Below are 19,502 nucleotides of genomic sequence, written 5' to 3'. Positions count from 1 at the left end.
CAGTCTATAGTGCTTCAATGCGTCAATGCCTTTGCTATGCTGCCGAGAAGGTGCAGTGACTGACTGGCCTCAATTTCAGCAATATTGCTGCTGTAACAGGCCGGCCACCACAAATGGGCATACACATTGACTGATTAAGATGGGGAAGGCACTGCTGTGTCAAATATACTATTGGCCTCTTTCAATCCTCATCATCTTCGAACAACACCGACTTTCCTTTCCAGTGAAGTCGCATTCCATTCATCTTTTAGTTGGTTTGGTTTTTCATTTTTTAAGACTGCTTTGTTAATGGTTTTTTAAAAATGTCACAAATAATCTACTATAATCTTCAATATGACCCATCTCCGCTACTTTATTGTTCTTATAATAAACTGTTGTTAATACATTCATGCTACGTTCCAGCAAAACAAATTCTTTGAGATTTAGATTTTTAGTCCTCCTCCTCTTGTTAGATACAGTAAATAATATGCAGATTCAAAGTAGAAAGTCATCCTATAACACAGCTCCAAGGATTTCCATTTAATACAGCCAGTGTTATCTGATGAAATGAAGAATTTTTCACACGGAAAAAACTTTCATTTTCCAACTTCAAATCATTTCAACATTACCACCAAACTCTGAGTAACTACTAAAGCATTATATTTAATTTCTCGTCCAGAACATTCTTATGTGACCAAGAAGACACACATTCTCATTAACATAAATACAAATAATAAAATATCTAATCACGTGAACAGACAGATCTACTTTGCACATCCACAATTACACTCGAACACATCACCATGGTCAGACAAAAAAAAATACACACACAGACACACACACGCTCACACTCTCCACCTTCCTTCAACATACAAATAAGTATCATAGTTGGCTCTTGATTTTTCTACATTAAACCTGTCCTTTATCTACTGTACTCGCAGTTAACTCCACTTCCATGTAATGCAATATGCAGCATACTTTACAATCAAGCGCCTGTTTGTTGCCTGATAAAAGCCAAGTACCATCAGCCTCTTTGCTCTGTAATGTCCAAGTGCAGACCCAGACCCACAATTACTAGCAACACCGCAACTAATTGTTCTTGTCCTGTCTGTCATATACCTCGTAATGTGAGTGTGGTGTAGAGTTTCTTATTGAGTATAATTGTTTTGAAGGTTGGGGAGGCTGGATTTTCCGTTTTATGCCACTGCACCATCTTCCAGAGTATTGGATTAGCTTTCAGGCCAAACATTTAAAATTCTCCATTGTGTATGTTGTATAAGGTTTACATATTCATGTATATATATTTCAAGGTGGGAAACAAATCTTTGGTTTTTTAGACATGCATTATGAAAAACAAAGAACAATTTAAAGTCACATCTGTCACCTGTGTGACTCTAATGAATCAAATATGTCAGTGCTGTTCTTGGCACCTATGCACTTTTTCTCGTTTTTCACTTTTGAAAATAAAGAATTAACATTCTAAAATTAAAAAACACCAAAATGTATTTCTCATTTTAACAATCAATATACTTGCCAATGATTTCGACCAATACGTACAGAAAGAAAATATTTTCCAGTCATATTTACTTTTAAAACATAAAAAAAGTATTTTTGGTTTGAAAAATGCAAACATTCATACAAATAAACATTTAATATGAAAAAATAGACATTTTTTGTACCGGAAAATACTTTAATAAAAAATGTATATATTTGAAAAAAATATGTAGTTAACATTTATTACAAACCTTTTATTTTGTATAGGATAAAAAAAATGTAAAACAACAAATTATTTAAGCTTGAATAGGAAGACATTTTAAAGACCACACCACTTCATTTGGGTATTGAAGTACTTTTTTCAACAATTTTACCTTTTGATGGACGAACCACATTAGCGATTTTCTTTGACAAAGACTGCCTCCTGGAAACATAATCTGTTGTCAGTCCGTGGTTTGCATGGCCAGCACAGCCGAAGTCAGATCTTTCACAAAGTCAACTTGCATCTGCTCTAATATTGGCTTAGGGGGTAACTGAAGGGACAGACCTATTGGTGGGGGGACTGAGGGCTAAGTTATAAAACAAGGGGGGGCGTCCTGCCACATATATTTTTGTATTCATATTCATTCATGCAAATATTTTGTTTTTTACATCCAATTCTTTAACAGGGGCTTTTATTAGCCCATTGGTGATCTTGACAAGGATATCTCTATGTCTACTGTTAACATCATGCAGAGTACCACTGTACTAGATCAAAGTCACAAAACATTTATTATTTAGCTTGTGAACTTATTTTTGCAACAGTTTTTTACATCAGGGGGTAAATCAGTAGGTCTTGGTGGGGACTGCTAGCCACAAAAAGTGCTGCGTTCAGTGACGTTTCGGCTGTTGAGTGGAATAACCTTCTTCTGGGCCATAGGAAAGGTCTCCCTATAGGAGGAACATATAAATAAACAAACTTAATTAGTAAAGTGGCAATCTTAACTACACGTGTATACAAGGTGTGTTTAAAATACAGAACAAAAACAAAGTTAAAAACCGTGTCATGAGAGTAGCTCTCATGGGGGCACGCCAGTGATTCGCTGACCTTATCTGTGTTTCTCTAAGGGGCTCCCTAGGATGAGGGTAGCTGATGGCTCATGGTGTCTCATGCATGGATACATTAAGGCGTCTATAAAGGAGTGCGCCAGTGGTACTCTGAATCAGGAGAGAAGAACAGAGAAAGAAAGAAAAGCAGTGTTTTTTTCTTGCTCTCCTCTCTTTCTGGTCCAAAAAAGTGGATGCCTGTTGCTGTATTTGGTGTAACGTAAAAGATGTAATGTTACCTGGTTGTTGTTTATGGAGTATCTGCGTCCATTGGATGGTGATCTGGGATGCTGGTACCAATTCCCAGTGGGCCTTCAAGCCCAGCGGCACCCTGTGAAGGTTAAGGATCCGTGTTAGATAGATATGTGCTGTATCCATCATGCCGGGTGTCTAGCTGTGTAGTAGAGGTAATACGCTCAGCCCTTGGTGCTGGGAAATGAGCTTGATGGAAGCGTGTCAAACCCCACTTATCTAATGTTTCATAGGCAGTAGTATGTCTGTAGGTTGGCTCATGGGTGGCGCCTGAACATTTGGGCGGCGTCTGCTCAGTGCGAAAAAGCAGAGGGAAAACGTTCCGGGTAATGGAGGGTTTACAAGCTGTGTTTGATACGTGATGCGCATGTGCAGGGAATTAGTGTCTGAGCGGACCTGTTGGGCACATGCGCCCCAGCTGGTGCGTACCGTTGTTGGTGGCAACCTGGGCGAAAGCGTTGAACTAATGGTCTGGAAGAGGCTCGAAGAGAAGATAGGGCCAGCTGTTGGTACGCCGTGGGGGCTGCTGGTGCAGGATAAGTTTTAAGGAGACAGGTGCCTCAGGCTGGCAATATCTATGTTGGCGCATGGGCATCTCGCATGGCGCCGTGCACATACAGCAATAGCAGCACGTGCAGCTCTAGAAGCATTCGTAGAAGTCACATCTGTGTCAGCGAAGGTACAACAGTGGAAGGCGACTGTCCTTCTGGGGGTTAGACCTAGTGATAGGTATGTGGGCATGTGTGCGACCTCTGGTGTGAATCTAAGTGGCCTGAATCTAATTGTAAGGGCCAGTAGATTGTACTTCATTAAGGCCCCTGGTGGTGGATTTGAGTCTAAAAATCCACCAGGATTCTTTGTGATTGAGGGCGTTTGTCGCATTGGCGGTGTTGAGAACTTTATCAATTACCCACCACATCATGTCGTTGGGGCCATGTTGGTGCTCCATATAGTCTGTAACTAATGGTGCAGTGTGTGTTTTGCAGCGAATGTGGGATCTATGCTCTCCAATTCTTTATCTGCCTCCTAGTTTGTCCTACATAACGTAGTCCACATGGGCATTCTATCACATAGACTACATTAGATGTCTTCCAATTAGAGAAGTGCTTAAGTTGCCACTCCTTGTCTTCCACCATGAACAATGGAATTTTTTCCTCAGTCTGCATACTGTACAAGTTCTGCATGGGTAGTGTCCTCTGATCTCCCTCATGTTCCATAGTTCAGTCCTCATGGTTTTTTTGTTTAGTCTTGCATGGATTAGGAGCTCCTTCAGATTTTGTGCATGTTTTAGTGCCATTCTCTGTAGCGGTTCTTCTGGGAGGCTAAGCTGTATCAATGGGCAGAATTTTTTAATGAGTCCTTTAAGTTTAGTGGTAGTCGGACCAAAAGTTGTTACACATGTCATAATGTTTTCCTCTGTGTCGCGCACTTTAGGTAGAAATAGAGACTCCCTAGGTGTGTAACAGGCTCTTTTCTTGGTGTTCTTGAGGAGTTTTTTGGGGTATCCTCTTGCTTGCAGTCTCATTTTCTGGTCTGTTGCATGTTGTTTGTACTGATCCATGTCTGTGCAGTTTCTGCGTACTCTCAAAAACTGCCCGTAAGATAAATTGTCCCTTAGATTTTTAGGGTGACTGCTCCTATAGTGAAGGAGGGTGTTGCGGTCTGTGTCTTTTTTTTCAAAAGGGTGCATGTAAGTTTGTTGTTTCTGGGCCGGATGGTGAGATCCAGGAAGTTGATCTCCAGGTTGCTCCTATTCAGGGTGAATCTGATTTCCTGGGTCTGTGAATTGATCCAGATAAGAAAGTTGTCCAGAGAGCCACTGTTGCCTTTCCAGATGAAAATGATATTGTCGATGTATCGGTACCACTGGGAGATTTTATCCACAAAGGGGTTGGTGGTGTTCAGAACATAGTTGTGCTCGTATTCTGACATGTAGATGATGGCCATGCTTGGCACGAAAGCTGCCCCCATGGCAGTGCCACAGATTTGTTGGAAGAGCACATCAAATGTAAAGACATTTTGAGTCAGGGCTAGTTCTACAGGTTCCACAATGAGGTTGGTGGGAACCCGCCTCTGTGTCATATGGTGTATTAAGTAGTGGTCTATACATTCCACTGCATCTTGGGGTATGCGCGTGTAGAGACTCTTGATGTCCGTGGTTGCTAAAAGTTCCTCAGTTTGAATAAATGGTTGGTTTTCAAATACCGTTTTAGTGGCCATGGTATCACGTAGGTATATGGATGTGTGTTGGCTGAGTGGTTTCAAGAAGTGATCCACAAATTTGCGTACTGGTTCTAAAATTGACCCGCAGCCTGAGACTATAGGTCTACCTAGTGGATTTATCCTGTCTTTGTGCATCTTGATGAGGGTGTAGAAAGCCAGGATTCTGCCTTCAGAGGTGTTCAGGAAAGTTTCTTATTTCTCCTAGATCCAATTATGTTCAAGGGCGAACCTCGTCATTTCCTGAATTTTCATCTTGATCCCAGTTGTGCAGTCATTCTTAAGTTTCTTGTAATTGGATTCCTCATTGAGAAGGTTCATTACCATCTCTTTGTATTGATTGATATTTTGAATTACAATTCCCCCACCTTTGTCCGTCGTCTTTATTACTAGCTGCTTGTTTTCTTCCCGTTTTTTCAAGGCGCTTCGTTCTTCTGTGGTCAGGTTGTGTTTAAGATTTTGGGGTGCCTCCTGAAGTGTCTTCATTTCCTGCTTGATGCATTTTTCAAATGAGACTGTGGAGCGGGGTACTTCATTCTCCCTCGGGTTAAAGTTCTAGTTCACACTGAGGCCGGAGTACTCTTCAAGTTCTGAGTAGTTGCTCTCCTTGAAATATGATTTACGCCGGATTGTTCTAAATAAATTAGAGAGTTCTTGGTCAAGTTTAAACCAATTTGTTGGACTCATGGGCACAAATGAGTCCTATCGCAAGTACTGAAGTTTCTTCTTTGGTGAGGGTTAATCCTGAAAGGTTGAAGATTGGAATCTATGTCTGGTTTAATACCTCCATTGATTGCGGCATCTCCCGTGAGGTTGTCTCCATGGTGGATAACAGTAGAGTTGCATGGGCTGTGGTGGTGGACCCCAGTACCCTCCTCTGGGGCTCCCTCTCCCTAAAAAAAGGAACCAGGGGTGGTGGTGGTGGATGTTGTCCCTGGTATTGATGTATTCCTCGATTTTGAGACTGGTCGTCGGCAGAGGAGTCCGAACTCGATGTGTCTGAGAATGACACCCATTTGTGTCTGTTTCTGGTGGCGCCTGTCTGGTTCCGTGCTCTCGCCTTATCTTTGTTGTCCTTGAACTCTGGTGTAAGGTAATGATAAACATGCTCTATCTTGACATATTTTATGTCCTTGGTGAGTTTTTTATGTTTTTTTCTCAAGGGTGCAAGACATGAATTGGTCCAAAGCTGTATTAATCTCTTTCAATTTCTCACGTGCGTTGTCCAGGCTGGTGTTACTCAAGAATTTCACCTCCTCAGCTGCCAGTTGTTCTTGGATTTTAGTGTGTATTCGCTGGGCAGTAGTAATGGTTAAAACCATCAGGACTCTACTGCATTTCGTGGCTATTTGACTGTACCCAATCATATATTCTTTGTCCTCCAGAAAGAGAGCACTTTCATTGCGCACGGTCAAACATAAGGATACCAAATTAGCCTTCAAATACTCCCGCAAGAAGTGACTGTGTACCTCGGCTCTAAAGCATTTCTTTTTGAGCTTTAGTAAATCACCTCCAGAGGCTGTCGATGCTACATGTTGTTGTGCGCCATCCATGTTAAACAGTGTGGGTCCCTAGATAATGTCATTAATTCGCTCCTCGGAGAAGCTAAGTGTTTGTTCCATGATGGTCTTTGAGGGCCAGCAGGAAAGCTGTGTTGAATAGGTACCTTGGAGAACCGACAGGGGGACAGTGGTACTGGCTGTGCATGCTACGGTGTGCAAGTTCCTATTGTTCTATGTGCAAGCAAGCTTGGTACACGTAGCAATTGGTGGGTCCCTATTACAGCTAGTGCTGTATCTAAATAAGGGGTAACTGAAGGGACAGCCCTATTGGTGGGAGGACTTAGGGCTAAGTAAGTTATAAAATAAGGGGGGCGTCCTGCCACATATATTTTTGTATTCACATTCATTAATTCATGCAAATATTTTGATTTTTCCATCCAATTCTTTAACTGGGGCTTTTATTAGTTAGCCCATTGGTGATCTTAGCTTAGCCACCCATTGCTGTTTTCTTTTTGTAAACGCCATGGCGTAACAAAGCATACCAAAGCATACCAAAAGTACCTCCTGTTCTAGCTTGTTCCCTACAAATGTTCTCATTGTGAACAAGTACAGCCAGGATTGTTCTGGCCTCCATATCTTCTATGCTTGAATGCAACCTTTTAGGTCTGTACTTTAGTCACATATTATGGATACACCTCCAAATCACCAGTGTGGCAAAATTAAGTTAGGCCCTTCTAATTTCCTTACCATCGTGTTCATGTACACATTTGTGAAAATGCTCGTTATCCACCTATGAGTGTATGTTTGAACTATGATGGAGCACTGAACGCCACTTTTCAACCAGACTTTCGACGAAACACTCACAGGTTTTTGAACACCACCATAGATGCTTGCTGATTGACTGTGAGCATTTCAAAATGTCCTCTGACACCTTTTTGTTACATGCAGCAGTGATTTTTTGAATATTGATTTTGCGTTGTGCGCGGGAACAGCTCTCGCATGACCTATGCTATTCCCACATCCCTGTCCATGGCTATGCATTCTAATTGCAACCCCCTTGATTGCAGAAGTTCAATGAATTTAATGAAACCATATTTCTCCACGGCAACACAGGATGTAAATTCTGACACTTGCACTACAACAGAACTCACTATTTTTTGTGTGTCCATGTCCTGGAAGTGGTAAGTGCAGAACTTAGCTGAAAATCCAGGACTGTCGCACTGCCCATCACCAGCAAGCCTGACCCTTTTGAATGTGAGAGCATGTCTATGGTTATCTGTTTAAGATTGCAGGCATAACTAATATCAGGGAACAAGAACTGTCTCTGATACGTGTAGTAGGCAGTTAAAAAAAATATATATATATACATACTCCTACATGAGAGTGCCGTGTAACACAACAGGATATACACTCCAATCGGAATGGTTAAGAATTTGTGAAAAAACACCTTCCCTCTTGTCGCCACAGCTACAAACAGACCTAGTTATATCTTGGCACTCAAAATCTCCTAAACCAAATACACAACTCATCTCCTGTACATAATAATCAAATTAGTGGTGGTTAAACTCAACATCACAGCAAGCCATAAAAAATATAGATTGCAAAGAAACCACTGCTCTGTTGTTCAGTGGATAAACGTTTAGTAAGATGTCAAGTTTCTGTAACTCTGTAGGACTTGAGTTCATTTCTAAACTGCATACGTCTCAAATATTTGTGGGGACGCAGTAATGTACTCCCACCCTACTGGGCAATCTATCAGAAACAATATACTCAGCTCCTACATGGGAGTACCGTGTAACACAACAGTCTATACACTCCAATCAGAATGATTAAGAAATTGTGAGAAAAAAACCTCTCTCGTGTCGCAACAGCTACAAACAGACCCAGTTGTATAGAAAAATAGATTTAGTAAATCTCATACATCATAAAAACAAATGCAAAACAACTGCTCTCCTGGGACTCAAAATCTCCTAAAACAAATACACAACTCAACTCATGCACATAATCAAATGTGTGTTTTCTTTTTATGTGAGACTGATTACTCACTCACAGTTTTACACAAACATTGCGTGGGTATCACAATTGAAATACATTGTATACATGTGTGGTCTTTCACAGTATATTTAATTCACTGTTGTCACCCAACTGTTGATAGTCTTCACATAAAAAGATTCATAATTTCTAAACACTTGTGGTGCTGTGTCTTACGCCAAGCATTTTCATTGTCTCATGTTCGTGCAGCCACCAACATACGCTCAAATGTAACCATGTAACATCTCAAACAAGGTCTATAAACAAAACATTGATACTACTGTCTTTCGGCCCTAAGGTTCTTCAAGGTCTCCCTTGCATCATGCTTGGAAGCCTACTCTGTTACAATCTGGCCTTCATCAGGACTAGACAACCCACTTCATGCCCTTCATTGCTTTCTTGATCAGCTGTGTGAATTCCACAAAGTACAACAAGAACGTTTTCTTTTTCACTTCAACCAATGTGAAATGCCTGCAATCAAGCACAAAATGAGGGTGTAAATGAAATGAAATTATATTTTATTTATATCGCGCTCGTACACAAGTGTTTCAGAGCGCGACCAGGCAGAAAGGAAGGGGAACAAAGAAAAAACAGAAAACAGCGATCTTACTAGGCCGAGTGACATTTAAGAAAGCGCAAGTGCAAGGGAAAGGAAAATGGGGGAGAAGTGCAGGGGGTCGTGGGGAGTGGAAAGTGTGAAGCAGAGGAGAGGAAACATAAATAAATATTAAATAGAATAAATAATAAATAAGGGCTTTAAACCATGGTAGTGCAGCCAGCAAGTGGCAGGTGAGTTAGTCAGAAAGGCATATCTGATAAGTGCAGAAGAAACGTGGGAGGGGGACTGTATGGGTACAGATAGAGAACTCTAGTGCAGATGGTGGCCTGGAGGCAGTGCAGGAGGCTGGCAGGATGAACAGATACCTGGGCCCGAAAGAACAGAGGGTGGCCAGGTGCACAATACCATGAGAAGAAACAGATCAACAGGGGAGAAGGGGGGCAAAGGCAGAGGCAAAGAGGAAGGTCTTGAGAAGTTTCTGGAACCGAAAATGTTTTTCCTCAAGTTTCAAGGTGGCCGGGAGGCTGTTCCAAAGGGAGGCACCAGCCGAAGACAGAGGTCTACCCCCAGCTCGTTTTTCTGCAAAACGACTAACCCTGAGGGAGTTTGAAGTAGAGGAGCGAAGGGCTCGAGAGGGGAGTTATTTACGGAGGGATAGTTGAAGGTATTTTGGACCCAGTTTTATTCGTGATTGAATAAAACACTGCAGCACTCGTCACCCTAGTGCTACCTTCACCGTGGATAGGAGTGTCAGTAACTACGGACCTTTAAATGGCTCCCCTTCTGGACACAATCCAATTCTTGCCGATATGATTTCCAAATAAATAACTCTTTCATTGATCAGAGACACGCAAATCGCACGCCAATCAATGCTACTCCACTTTCCTGATTATGGAACGAAAAGGGATGGAGAGATGTGCTTGATTCCATCATTCATTGAACTCACTACACTCAGTTCCCACTAGTTTAGTGCCTAATTTCCAACCGCAAAAAAACACTTACTCTAGGGAGAATACCTTTTCTCTTCTTAGGAATTCTACTCTCCACAATACTTCGGTGTCTAGGCAGTACCCTCTTACGACAGCACCCTTATGTCACCTCTGCTTTTTCTGTAGCAAAGAGGTTTATATGTTACACAGTTTACATATAAGATTACTGCTCTGCCACTGCAATTAGGTACAGTCATGCTGTCTTATTCCAACTCACAAGTGTATAACCTATGCTTGTTTTAAATCATCCTAAAACCCAATCCTTATTAGTAAATAATGTCACTAAACTACCATTCTGCGTAGTTGCAACAAACAAGAGTAGGGCATCATGTACTAAAATGACCACACCATTGAGGATTACAAAAAACAGGAAAGCATATGTCTTTGAAAGAATGAAAGCTCACTGCATACTAGGGATGTCACGATATTGATTTTTTGACGGTATGATAACCTTCATTTGAAATGACGGTATACCGCGGTTATTGCAGTATGGGGCGCACGTGTGCTGCCATTTGCCAACATTTGTCATGGACAGGGTAGATCGCGGAGATCATCGACTTTACCAAGTACTGCATTTTAAACATTCCATGGAGTGAGAGCACGGGATCATTTGTGATGCATGTTCCCCGAGACCAGGGGAGGGCAGGATATGCTCTTACGGTGCTAGTCAATTATGCGAGTATACAGACTGACACTTCCTCAGGGAATATGCGCACACAATAAGCCCCCACCAGGCTTCATTCAGTGACAACATCTTCAATTAAGCAATGCAAGTGGGATAGATGTGAGTAGCTACAGATTAGGTTTTGGCCTCTGCACTTAGCACTACAGAACAAAGAAAGGTGGCCAGTGGGCTGCCAACTGCCGAAACCCTAAATGACCACATAAAGAAGTGATTTATGCTTTGTTTGCCAGAGTCACAGGGCCGCTAGACAGCTCTAAAACATTTAATTTGAAAAAAACTAAGGTTCTCACACCTGGCCTGCACCTAGACATGGTTATGGATTGTTATATGGAGAACAATGGGGAGAAAGGAAGGACGTTAGAGCTGTTTTTGCATGGATATGTTTGCTGAGGGCTGGTAGCTTACTGAAGAAAGCACTATGAGGGGAAGACGAGTGGGGAGGTATAATTAGAAAGGGCAGGGAGGTTGACGATAGCTGGCTAATTTTGAATGGCTGGCAGTCTGGCAAAAAGATTGGATTTAGGTACAGACGTTTCGACGAGAGAAAAGGTAACTTGAGTGACTCTAAAGTGCTCCTTGCCTAATCATCAATGCTGGGATTTTCTATACAGAGTTAGACGCCTGACAGTCTGCGCTTGCAGCTAGTGACCATGGATGTGCTTCACTATGTGCAGCCAGCAGGATGAGACAGACAGGACCGTCTTTGTGGTCAATTTAGAAAGCATAGTGAATGAGGAACCCCTCTGCAAGCTATTCCTGCAGGCTGGGCCATTAAGTAAAGTCAAAATATACAGGGACAAAGAAGGAAAACCCAAGCCATTTGGATTTGCCTGCTTTAAGCACACGCAGCCTCTGTGCCTTATGCTATGGCTCTGCTTAATGAAATCCGGTTGTATGGAAAACTGATTAAGCTTCAATAACGATTTGGGAGCTTGCACTTAACAGAGATGAACAGCCCTTACCAGGGTACACTACAGACAACACAAACCGAGATCCTTCTACAAATAGTAATGAGTGGTGGTCTGGCCATGCCTTTCCCCCACCTTCTGGATCAATGGAATCTGCCTTTTTATGTCCACATCCTTTCTTTTTCCAGGGAATAATGAATAATGAAGATTCCCCCTGCTAACAGCGCAGGGAGCTCTTGATTCTATTAAAGACAAGGAGGCGAGCATTATGCTTCATCTTCTCATTTATTTGCTCTCCAGCAGTTTCAACAAAGTCAATAAAATAAACATTTTTTTTTTTTCTTCAAACTTCCTTTAAAACTTAATTTCCCATCAACCCTAGGTCCCTGTTCCCAGTGTCCTGGTCATGTGACCTAGTCCTTCCTCTTCCTGTAACCTCCTCTTCTTTGACTGCTTTTCAACTGCAATCATAACTAATACTGAACTGTCAACTTGTTCCGGAAAGTCTCTGAACTGTAGACCTCAGCGGAAAACGATCCCTCGCCTTCTAACTTGCGATCTTGATCAACTTGTCTCGTTCTTCTCTTGAACTTCTTCAGTTGTTCTTCGAATCGTCTCCTAAGGCGGAAACAACAATACATGTTAGGGCGGCGGATACACACCCTATTCTGAGAGGAAAATCTTGTTATACATTCAGATACATAACACAGTACATTACTTTGTCCCCCCTCGGTCTCTCCTTTGCATCTAGGGCGGGAAAGTAATGCTCGCCTCCTTGTCTTTAATAGAATCAAGAGCTCCCTGCGCTGTTAGCAGGGGGAATCTTCATTCTATGTCAAGACGGAGGCGAGCATTATGCTTGTTCAAAGCTTTTTACCATAGCTTCTGCTAGTGAGCTAATAGGTTTAAAGTAAAACGTTTTGAACGTATTATCACTAGCCCAATCAGCTGCTTTCAGTATATCCTGTAACGTTGCGCCCTGCTTCAGCGCTTTGGATGCTCCTGCTCCTCGCACTGAGTGTGCTCCAAATTTCGGGATGAAAACCTCTCCTCCTGCACCACCTTGACCATCTGCTCCATGCTGCGTCGTAGCTCCTTCTAGTCGACGGAGCCCATGACTCTGCGATGAGACTCGCAGCCTCTGCCGAAATTCCTGGGAGATTCCAGCGTCTCCTGCTATCCTGCACGCCATCAGCGGCAGCGTCCCCTTCGCTCTCAGAGGGTGATACAACCCAACTGGGTCTGTGAGAAGGTCTTCTCTTTGTGGCAATATTCTCGGATAGTCTGCTATTAGTTCCATCAGCGCTGGAAACCATACTTGCGACTTCCATATCGGGACTACTATTATCAGACTCGCTGCCTCCCTGCGGACTTTCGTCAATGCTCTGCTTATCATTATGAATGGTGGAAACGCATAGAGTATCTCCTCCCTCCAGTCTTGGAGGAAGGCATCTGTCCCTGCTGCTGCTGGGTCTAACCTCCAGCTGAAAAATCTGGACGCAAACAGATCTGTGTGAATCTGTCCCCAGAGCTTTTCTATCTGTAGAAAGACTGTCCTGTCTAGTCTCCAGTCGCTGGAGTCTGTTAGATGTCTGGAGTTCCAGTCCGCCACTACATTCTGGGCGCCTGGTAAATACTCTGCTATCGCTGCCGTCTCGGACTCCAGACAGGAGTGCCAAAAATCCTTGGCTATCTCTGCTAACAATCTGGACTTCGTGCCACCTAAGTGATTTATGTATCTGACTGCTGAGATGTTGTCCATCTTCAGCAGTATACAAGAATTCACTTTGTCTTTCGTGAAGGCTCTGATTGCAAAAGAGCCTGCCAATAGCTCCAGGCAGTTTATGTGTAGCTTGAGTTCCTCCGAACTCCCTCTGCCTCCCGTTTGGAGCTCCCCACATCGGGCCCCCCAGCCTGCTCTGCTGGCGTCCGATTCTATCACTATGTCTGGGCGATCGCCGAAAATGGCTCTGCCGTTCCATGCCTCCATGTTCTGGATCCACCACTCCAGCTCTGTTCTTGACTCTTGGTCCAGCGGTACCTGCTGGTGATATTCGAGCCCCTGCTGCAGGTGTCTTATCTTCAGCCTCTGTAGGGCTCGATAATGCAGGGGTCCTGGAAAGATCGCTTGGATCGATGCTGCTAACAGGCCCACAATCCGAGCTATCGTTCGCAGAGATGTGGTCGGGCTGCCGAGACAGTTCCTTATCTCCCTTTTTATGTCTCTGATCTTCCTGCTCAGCAGCTCCAGGGTCGCTGTCCGGTATCTATGATAAAACCTAGGAATTCTATCCTTCTTGTTGGCGCCATTTCCGACTTCTCTATATTCATGAGGAAACCCAGGGAAGTTACGAGGTTCGCCACCCAGCTGGTCTGGTAACGGAGAATATCTGCGCTGCTCGCCATTATTAGGATATCGTCTAGGTAGATGATAATCCGTATTCCTTTCTCCCTGATCGCCGCTGCTACTGGCTTCATCAGTTTCGTAAACGCCCAGGGAGCGGACGCTAACCCGAACGGCATCGTGGCAAACTGCCATAATCGCCCGTTCCAGTCGAAGGCCAGGAAGGATCGGTATTCTTTTTCTACTGGAATCGTGAGATATGCATCCTTCAGGTCTATTCTGGCCAGCCAGTCGCCCTGTCTGAGTGTGTATCTCAGTTGGTGTGTCCCTTCCATTTTGAAATGGTTGTAAACTACCCACTTGTTCATGTCCTTTAAATTTATGACTGGTCTCACTTTTTCTTTTCTGTGAACCAGGAACATATTGCTGATGAACTTCGGAGCCCTGCACGGCTCGATAGCTCCCTTCTTCTCTAGGCTCTGTAGTTCTGCATGTAACAACTCTCTCTCTACTCTTGCCGACACTATAGGTCTGGGGGCATTGCACTGGGTCGGGGTCTGGATAAAATGTATATGTAAACCTCTGACTGACTGCAGCCCCCAAGCGTCGGTGGAAAGCGCGCGCCAGTTTTCCCAGTACTTCGCTGTTCTCCCCCCTACTGCAGGATATAGGGATGCTCTCACCTGAGGGGACATACTGTCCTCTTCCTTGACCTCTTCCTCTCTTTCCTCTGGGGAAACAGCCTCTGGGTTGGAAGAAGGTGTCTGGTTTCTTATCCTCCCAGTATTGTGCTCTGTTTGAATGAAGCCTTCTGGACGTTTGATAGCGACTGGCCGCTCGGCCTCTGTATCGACCGATCCCTCCAAAAACCCTTCCGGGAAAAATCTTTCTTATTGAGGCCTGTGCTTTTTCTAGCGAGGTGTAGGTCCCTACGAACCTCCCCATCTCCTTTCCGAATGTTTCACCAAAAAGTAGGCCCTGAGCTGCTTCGCCTGCCCCGTAAGAGGATAGGTCTCCTAATTTCTGGTCTATTTTCAGGAGTAGGCCTCTTCTGCGCTCTGAAGATATCGCAGTTTGCATTCCCTAACAGACATACGGCTCTTTGAGCCCAGTTTGCCAATACTTCCGGGTCGATCTCTTCTCCTGTATCCTTCGCTCGTTCTGCTGGGTCCATAATCTTTGCCAGAGGCCCAGCTAGATCTAGGACCTTCTCCTGGCAACTCCTCCAGGAGCGGTCAATCCCTTTTCTCGGATCTCTATTTGACTTAGATACAAAGGCTAGCATTTTGGGGTCTAATTCCGGTGCTTCCGCCACCTTTCCTGGGAGTTACGGTCTGGGGCATTCCGCCCTCATCCTTTGCCTCACCTCCTTTTCCAGTGCTTTTCGAAGCCTCTGTGTCATATATCGCGCCACTCTCGGAGAGGGCACCCATTCTGAAGATTTCGGGTTTCTGATCTCCTCTGGCTGAAACATGTCAGAGGTTTCAACTTTCTCAGCCTCTTTTTTGGAGGTGGCAAGCTCCCATCATCTCCTTCTTTCTCACCTTCCTCCTGCGAGGATGTCGGAGATTCGGCGGGTTCCTATTCTAGAGGGACCTCTTCTTCTGTATCTCCCATATTATCTTCCCCTGGGTAGGGGGTCATGAGGCATGGCACCCCCGACTTGGACATAAAAGCTTCTTTCAGCCTAAGGAAAGCGTTGGATGCCTCTGGGGCTTTAAGATCTACCCCGTCAAGTTGGCCCGGGGGGTCAGAAGAGTTCGCGCTTTTCCGGGCCTTACTACACCCCTGAGGGCCCTCTGGCGCGGCCCTTGTGGACGTGCTAGGTCGTGGTGAGGTGCTTTTATCTCTTTGGCTCAGGAAAGATTTGATCGTGTACAGGCGTTCCTGCAGGGGTCTAACCCCAAGAGCCACTGCCTCTAGGAGTGATTCGCCTAGCACATCTTTGAAGCTTTGGGCTAAGTCTTCTGAATATGTGGCTTCTTGCTCCTCCTCACTCCATTCATATTCAGCCATGATGTGTGTGCTGGCTGGTGCCCTGTAACACCTGTGTAGGTGTCTTGGCACGTCCACTAATCACTCTCACCTGAGGCTGCACCTGTGCTGCAAGGCAGTTTCTATGATATTGAGTGCAGGGCACTGTAGTAATGAGAAAAAACTCTCACTGAGCTGTGAATCTGCAATATTTCGTTTTGAAATTATTTTCTTTGACGGCTCCGTGCCTCTAGGTAAAACTATTCGCGAGTGTCACAGACGGGAGACCGAAGCGCAATGCCGGCGAAATGCTCCGGAGCGTTTCCGGCTCCTCCTTCCCAAGGGAGGGGGGGGGCCGAGCGCTCCTCCAATCCTAATGCCGGTCTCTCGGCGTTAGGCTCCACCCATGCGAAGGTGGGGGCTGTGAGCGGAGCTCTGTTCGAGCTCTCGCTCCGCCCCCCCAAGGGTGGGGGCCGCTGCCGTGCTCGCGTGCGAGCGGGCCGCGGCGCAGACAGGCTCGAAGCCTCTGTCCTCCTCCACCCGAAGGGTGGGGTTCAATCCTTCGCTCGCGGACTGCGAGCGTGAGGCGAGGAGACCCTCACAGGCTCCTCCGGGTCCGCTCACGGTTCCTTCGCTGTGAAAACGGAACGTTCTGGCGCCACCCCTGAAGTGCTGGAAATGCAGCACGGGGCCGCCGCGTTAGCAAAACTACCTAATCCGAACTCGGAATGATACGCTGCGCGGTCTCTGCCTTCGCAGCTCATATGCTCATATACAGTTCTAAAATACAAACTAAAATACTATCCAACCCTCATACAAACGCTGTGGTGTTACGCAGCTAGATGAAAAGGGTACTTATCTCTGGAGAGCAGGAAAAGAAGAGGAGGTTACAGGAAGAGGAAGGACTAGGTCACATGACCAGGACACTGGGAACAGGGACCTAGGGTTGATGGGAAATGAAGTTTTAAAGGAAGTTAGAAAAAAAAAAATGTTTATTTTATTGACTTTGTTGAAACTGCTGGAGAGCAAATAAATGAGAAGATGAAGAATAATGCTCGCCTCGTCTTGACATAGAATGTAGCTCAACAGTACGGCCCAGTCACTGAAAAACCTTACCCCCAAATGATTCCACAACATATTGGGAACTGGCCCTTAGCCACCTATGACAAGTGGTGTTCAGGATTTCTTGGCTGCACCTAGCCCAATGGAGTGTCTGCCCCAAAACCAGAGGGATGAAAAATGTAAACCGAATACTCGTCGGAGTTTCAAAACAAAACGACAGTTGTAAGTTGGTTAACATGACTATGACAGCAACCAGTGGTCGAAGTGTACGAAAAGAAGTAGTGGAACTTTGTTCCCTACTGGCCTGCAGCATTCCCCACAAATCCCATCGCCACACACCCTCCCACACACAATACAAACCCCAAAACACATGCTCCTGCTGTTTAGGGGAACGCTCAGTGCAGTGCACTGAAAAGTGAAAGTTTCAACTTTTTCCTATACTTTTATTTTGAAACGAAACCATTCCCGGTTTCTTTTTAAAATATAAGTATAGGAAAAAGTTAGGAACTGTAAAACTAAATTAAGCACTGCTCCCGCCCACTGACAGCAACATGGGAAAGAAAATGCACTGCAATCGAAAAAAACGTCAAAGCACGGAAACACTAAGGAGTGTCATCTGATCACGTTAATGCTTGCCTTATAATGCACATTGTAAGGAGTAACCTGGGCTCTTTGCACTTAAACAGATGAATGTATAGTGTGCAACGCAGATTGGGGCACTAAAGCAGCAGCCAAAAACGAATGTGTAAAGTGTGTGTTTTTTCTTTTTCTTTTAAAAGTTGATGCTACGCCTTTCCAAAGCTCACCAGTAAATAAATAAGTATCCCCTATAGGAACAATATTGCAGGTATAGCATGGGCATGGTGGGGCCCTTGTTTGCTTCCCATGTGCTCGGCACGTTCTTTAGTGACAATGTACAAGTCGGGATTCAGGAAGGATCTACACTGGCTGTTTCATGTCTGTAATTCTAAAGGAATGTCTTGTGTTTTAGACATAGTTAGTTTGGTGTGTACAGCAGATCGGGGGTTACTGGCAACAACTCACAGCTTCCAAGTGGTTCAGGCAAGACCAATAGGTAGCATTTCACACCCTCATCTGCAGTGCCTGCCGAGTATGCACACATTCGGGCTCACAATAACATACATAGAATAACACCTTTGAGACGCACACTAACAGGCACACATGCTAGACTTCAACAAAGGAGGAGAAGCGGGACAGAACAGACAGGTGGAAAGAAGGCCATGAGACAGAAAGGGAGGGAAGAAAAGAGGATATCGGTCCCGGTGTGGGGGCTGTAGTGCTCACCTACCTTCCTGGAACATTTAAACTCCGAGGCACAGAGTGACAGCAAGGTTCTAATATGAAGCCCGAACAGTGCACTGCTCAACTTTCGCTGACATATACATAAGGATTCTGGAATGTTCCAGCCTGGGCCCGGGCAAACTCCATCTCCTGCACGCTGCTGAAAAAGCCAGCCCAGCCTGGGCCCAGGGAAAACTCCACCTCCTGCAGTCCCAGGCTTCTGCAGCCAGCCCAGCCCGGGCAAACTCCACCTCCTCCAGGCTGTTGAAAAAGCCAGCCCAGCCTGGGCCTGGGGAAAACTCCATCTGCTGCAGTCCCAGGCTCCTGAAGCCAGCACAGCCCAGCCCGGGCAAGCTCCACCTCCCCCAGGCTGCTGAAAAAGCCAGCCCAGCCCAGCCTTGGCCCGGGAAAAAAACTCCACCTCCTGCAGTCCCAGACTTGCAGAAGTCAGCCCAGCCCAGCCTGGGCCTGGGCAAACTCCACCTCCTCCATTTCCAGTTTTGCTAAAAGCCAGCCCATTTGCAATTTGCAATTGCAAGCAATCATTGAAGTTCACTCACTGCACAGTGCATAGTTCACGTGAAAAACAAAAACATAGTTGGAATCGGTTTACCGTTACAAACAATTGACCACAGTGTTTATACCGGTATACTGGTATACCGTTACAACCCTACTGCATACAGTGGAAAGTCTCCTATTCTTTCCATTGCTTTATTCGCAAATCACCCACGTTTTTCACATACCCACGAAATAACTGGGCGCCCACACCACACGCATTCTACTAAAACAAAGGCTTGCACTAAAACAAGCGCGCTGCGCCTTCTGCAGCCATCCATGTGGCGCACTCCTGCTTCGCCGGCTTTGCATGTGTCTGCGCACTGGTCAAGCATTCGTCACACTAGCACACTCACGCTGTCAATAGATTGGACGCAGTCTGACTCCCAAAGGCATCCTGGAGGTGCACAATCACTGCCTATGCTCTGCTGCGATCAGGACAAGGATGTCCGTCTCAGCGGCTCTTCAAAGCCTAGTAGCTTTTAATCTAAAAAAAAAAGATCTCTGTGTCATCAACTTCAGCATTATACAGATCAACGTCACTCTCCCGTCGTAATCAA

General features: G+C 45.0%; 1 long non-coding RNA gene across 1 annotated transcript; it reads right to left on the bottom strand.

Moving 5' to 3' along the window:
- Positions 1-11,971: 11,971 nt before the first annotated feature.
- Positions 11,972-18,735, bottom strand: LOC138493130 (uncharacterized). Its single transcript, XR_011276273.1, has 2 exons — positions 18,395-18,735; positions 11,972-12,323 (listed from the first exon to the last, which is right to left on the bottom strand). It is a non-coding gene; the product is annotated as an uncharacterized lncRNA (long non-coding RNA).
- Between the last annotated feature and the right edge of the window lie 767 nt (positions 18,736-19,502).

The sequence above is a fragment of the Ambystoma mexicanum genome, chromosome 10 (assembly GCF_040938575.1).
Source record: "Ambystoma mexicanum isolate Mex_15411 chromosome 10, UKY_AmexF1_1, whole genome shotgun sequence".
In the NCBI taxonomy this organism is placed as follows: Eukaryota; Metazoa; Chordata; class Amphibia; order Caudata; family Ambystomatidae; genus Ambystoma; species Ambystoma mexicanum.
Note: the sequence above shows the minus strand (reverse complement) of the source record. Positions and strands in the feature narration are given on the sequence as shown.